Consider the following 5,276-nt stretch of genomic DNA (forward strand, 5'->3'; position numbering starts at 1 on the left):
CATGCTGAGCACTGCTTCTGGCGGAACCGGGGTTCCCAGGGCGCCTTCCCCACAGCATCCTTAGCAGGCTCTGCGGGGCCTGGTGTCCAGTCTGAGGCAGCCGGGCCTGCTGGGAAGACGGGAGCAAGGAGGTGGCCGTCAGAGTTGGAGCAGTGGCTTTTGTGTACTTGGTCCTGGGGAAGCAGAGCTAAAATTAGGTCTTCCAGCTGTGTACAGGTGTGGAATCCCGCCCTTTCCCCTCCCCCAAACCAGGATCTTGGAATCACCACCAATCCCTCCTTCCGTCTCTTAGCTCCCATTCCTCTGGTCACACCAGGCCCAGATGATCTCCAAGGTGGCAAGTGAGGGGACGGTGGCAGGCAGTGGCTTTGGCGTCCCTGGCTGGTCTGGGGCACTATGCAGAACAGATATTTTCCTCTCCTACTGCCACCCATGTGGGGCCCCTGCCTCCTCCGCTGGCCTCCCGCCTCATGGGCTCTGTGCCCCATCTGTGCTCTGCCCCTCTCTGCCCACCGCCTCAGAGGCAGCCTGTCATCCCTTCCATCCCTTGCCGTTCAGACAGGCAGTGGGGCCCAGGGCAGTACGATGTGTGCCCGCTCCCTCTCCCTACATGAGGCCAAAGCTTGAAGAGCATGGCGCTTGCTCCTCATGATGGATGTGCCTCTCAGTCCCAGTCACTGTGCTCTGGGCCCCTGCCTCCCTGGTCCCCGGGATAAGGCTCACACCTGTGCTTGGGTCTCGGCTCAGAGCCTGGCTCTGACTCCAGCGCGTGCGTGCAACATGATTTCAGGTGAGCGCCATCTCCTTAGTCCTGGCTTCCCTACCGGCAGAGTGAGGGAGGGGCTGCGCAGGCTCCCGGGTCCCTCCTGGGCTGCTGTCCTTTCACTGTCGAGGGCCGCGGACTCCTTCGAGAAAGGCAGCCTGCAGGGGTGGCTCGCTGGAGACGGGCTGAGGGAGGCTGGAAGCTGCAGGGGAGAAGTGGGCTGAGGGGCCTCTGAGGAGGTGTGAATGAGGGGGGCAGGGCAGGCTGGTGTGGACAGCCTGGGCCCAGCCCTATCTCCCGTCCCTGACACCCTCTCCACACCCCAGCCCCGATAAGCAGGTGTGAGCCATGGCCGCCTTGTGACAGGCCCTTCAGCAGGGAGGGCAGGGCGGGGGTCCACTCCACTTCTGAAGTCAGACGTCAGCATCTTCCTCCCCCACCACTATTTCCCTGCCAGACTGGCCTCCTCCTGACACTAGGCCCAGCTTGGGCCCTACGACTCTGTCCCTGCCCACGAGGCCTGCTTCCTTGGGAGGCAGGGGACAGACCACCCTCAGTCCTTTCTGGCCAAGTGCAAAGGAGGACAGCCACCCCCAGACAAGCCCACGCCTGCAGTGACTGTGGTGCTGGGGCCCGGCAACCCCTGCTTCTCGCAGGGTGTGCCTCAAGGCCGGTCCTCTTCTCATCCTGTCTCCCCCGGTCCCTGTGGCCATCAGCTTTCACTTGTCTTTCCTCAACCTTGGCTTTGGGTCTGCTGCTTTAGCTGGGCCCCCGTCTCTCCATCAAGGCCCCAGCCAGTGTCCAGAAGGCCAAGGCCAGAAACACCTAGTTTCTACATTTGTGGGCATTGGGGCTGGGGGAAGAAGAGATGCAGGGCTTGGGGCTCTAGGAGAGGGTAAGAGAAGGCCAATAGGGCTTCTGGGGAGGAGGGTCTTCATGCAGGCCCCCAAACCCAAGGCACTAAACTCCTTTCTACTTTCTCATAGGAGTTCTTTCCAGTTCACACCTGAAGATTATTTTGATCCTCAGGCTGTGACGTTTTGGCACCAGGCAGCCCATCTGTGTGTGTGTGTGTGTGTGTGTGTGTGTGTGTGTGTGTGTAAGGCGTGCTTGTCCTCCATGTGCATGCCTGTCCATGGGCCACAGAGCACACTGGCCAAGCATGGACTATGGAGCCCAGTGGAAGGGCCCAACACTGGGTCTCCGCTCTGCCGTCTTACTAGGTAGGGGGCTCAGGCAGGTCTCAAAACAGCTCTGTGCCTCGTTTCCTCATCCATAAAATGAAGATGACCATATATCTTGTAGGACTATTTTAAGTATCGAGTTGACACATGTAAAGTATTTAAACAGTGCCCAGCACACAGTAAGCGGCATATGATTGCTGGCCATTGTTGTGATTTAGGTAAATCTCGTAGTGTAATTTCAAATTTACAGAAAAGTTGCAAGCAATTCCAATACATCCTTTATGGAGACTCACCAATTATTTACATTTTGCTCATCTACTTTATAATTCTCTCTGTGCTTCCGTGTGCATATAATATATTCTACATTCAATAATGTATATATATACTATACATCATATATACACACATACACATGCACATTTTTTCCCGAATCAACTAAGAGTAAGTTGAAGACACAATGTCTTTTTATCCCTAAATAGTTCAATGTGTATTGATAAAGACAAGAATATTCTTTTTTTTTAAAGCTTTAATTCACTTTTATTTTTCTTGTATAAAACTATGTGGTTGGGGATCCCTGGGTGGCGCAGCGGTTTAGCGCCTGCCTTTGGCCCAGGGCGTGATCCTGGAGACCCGGGATCGAGTCCCACATCGGGCTCCCGGTGCATGGAGTCTGTCTCTGCCTCTCTCTCTCTCTCTGACTATCATAAATAAATAAAAATGTTTAAAAAAAAAAAACAAAACTATGTGGTTGCCACAGCTGGACCTGGGTCCTCTGCACGGAGACTCTAGTGTGGGTCTTCACAAGATGGTCAGTGAATTCCTAGTAGGGAGACTTGGTGAACACAGTCTCTTTCCAGAGATCCGGGGTGAGATAGCTGTAGGTCTTAGAGATCGCACCAAAAGTAGCCTTGGCAAAGTTCCCCAGGGTGCCAGTGCAGCCCCGGCCGAAGTGTAGCAGTCGTCAATACCAGCCATCATCAGTAGCTTCTTGGGCACAGGGGCTGAGACAATGCCAGTGCCTCTGGGGGCAGGGATGAGATGCACCAGTACAGAACCACAGTGGCCAGTCACCTTGCATGGGACAGTGTGGGGCCAGTCACCTTGCATAGGACAGTGTGAGGCTTGCGGATCTTGTTCCCCCAGTAGCCTTGCCGCACGGAAAGCTTGGCCAGGATGATGGCCCACGGATGGCAGTGGCTACCTCCTTGGAGCACTTGATGCCAGACCCACGTGTCTGTTGTAATCTCCCATGGCAACAAATGCCCTGAACCTGGTCTGCGGGCCAGCACGGGTCTGCTTTTCCACGGGCATGATTTTCAAAACCTCATCCTTGAGGGATGCCCCCAAGAAGTCAGTGATCTCAGATTCCTTGATGGGCAGAGAAAAGAGATAGATCTCCTCCAGGGACTTGATCTTCATGTCCTTGGCTAGGTGGCCCAGCTTGGTGACGGGGATCCACTCCTTGTCCTCCGCCTTGCCTCCACGAGCTCCGCGGCCTTGGCCCCGGCCCGGGGCCCGACCACGGCCATTGCTCCGGCCCCGGATGCCGCTGCTGAAGCCTCCGCGGAGGCTGCCGCGGCCTCCTATTCCGAGGCCCACCGCAGCACCGGCATCATCCACCATTTGGTGTTCTCTCGGAGAAGAAGCAAGAATATTCTTTTATAAAACCACAATACAGTTATCAAAAGTGGCGAATTTAATATTGATATAATACTGTTACTAGTCCATAGTCTTTTGAAAGAATTATTTATTTTTAAAATTTAAATTCTATTTGCCAACATATAGTCCATAGCCCATATTCAAATTTTATCAGTTGCCTCAATCACATCTCCTTTATGTCGTTTTTTTCTCCTGTTCCAGGGTCACCCACTGCATTTAGTTGTCATCTGCTAATCTGGGTAAATTCCTCAGCCTTTCTTTGTGTTTTTTGAGTTTGACATATTTGAAGAGTTCAGGCCAGTTATTTTGTGGAATGATATTGCTCAAATTCTGTTCTGCTGTTTCCTCATTATTAGTTTCAGGTTATGCATTTTTGGCAAGATCGCCACAAAGGGTGACACTGTGTCATCCTCAGAGTATCACATGGGGAGGTTCCCAATGTTCCATTTCCCATTTGTTAGACATGCTGTCTCTGGTCACTTGGTTTAGGTGATGTGCACCAAACTCCCCCTGGGTACAACTGCTGTTTTCTCTTTGCAATTAAAAAAGGAACCATGAGAGATACTCTTACCCACTAGTTTCCATCCATTGGTGATTTTTGACTCCATCATTCCTTCCAAACTTCCATGACTCTTGGCATCTTGCCCATCTTCGAGCACTTTCTTACCTTCTGGCACTACATGCTCTGGGCTCACCTTGTATTTTCTGTGCTCTGGCAATGAATCAGCCACTTCACCAAGGAGTCCTGTTTTCTTTTAACAGAGAATGGTATTTAGAAACCAAGGTTTGGGTACCGCGTGTGCTCATTCACACTGGTGTATTATCGTTAACAGTTTTTATTGTTCGTTTGTGTGGATGGGATAGTGGGGGGCAGCGCTGAGGAAGCTGCAGGTTAGAGACGGAAGGGGGAAGGTTTCGAGATGGTCTAGAGAAAGAGTTCCCTCTCCTTGTCTAGCTCCCTGGGTCTTGCCTGCTTTCTCTTTCCTTCTTCCCTTTTCATCATGACCTCATCTCCCCTTTCTTGGTCAGAATTCCTCTGGAGATTCCAGCTGTGGGAACCTCTGAAACCATTTCCCCAGCTACGTGTGTGATATCAGAGGCAGACAGCTATGTGACCTTTGTGTGTGAACAGCCAAAGGCAAAGATAATTTATGAGAAAGTTTTTGCTTAGAACAGTCTGGTGACAAGGTGATTGGGGAAGACACATTTGGAAGATTTCCACCTGGAAACTATTCTTTTCCCTGCATGAAAAGCACTTAGATCACAGCATGTGCTGAGGTTGGGATGGGGCAGTGTTAGAGGTCTGCTCTCTAAATAAGCCTCCTCAAGGTTCTGGGGCCTGCAGGGAAGATTAACTGCCCAGGATGGCCCACTTACTGTGTCCACAGGTGGCAGGGACAGGTAGAGTTTAAAGGAAAATGCCTAGAGTCCAGTGAAGGCCACTTGACTGGATTTCTCACTATTCAAATGTAGGGTGAGTGGGGCTCTTCCGACACTTACAGAGTTAGTTAACTGTTTTCAGACTAGATCCAGGTCTTCCCCTTCCTGAGATCCCCAGTATGCAAAGCTGGCCCCTGGAGGAAATGCAGCAATTTACAGAGAGGCCCAGGCTTCAGGAAGAGAAGACCACATCCAGCTGCTCTTTCTTGAGATGGGAAGGGAAGGAGATC

The 5,276-nt window shown here is 52.0% G+C and overlaps 1 pseudogene; it reads right to left on the reverse strand.

Annotated features, from left to right (window-relative positions):
- Positions 1 to 882: 882 nt before the first annotated feature.
- On the reverse strand, positions 883 to 3,570 carry LOC129507305 (40S ribosomal protein S2-like; annotated as a pseudogene).
- Positions 3,571 to 5,276: the final 1,706 nt, after the last annotated feature.

This window comes from Nyctereutes procyonoides, unplaced genomic scaffold, assembly GCF_905146905.1.
Source record: "Nyctereutes procyonoides isolate TBG_1078 unplaced genomic scaffold, NYPRO_anot_genome, whole genome shotgun sequence".
Classification (NCBI taxonomy): domain Eukaryota; kingdom Metazoa; phylum Chordata; class Mammalia; order Carnivora; family Canidae; genus Nyctereutes; species Nyctereutes procyonoides.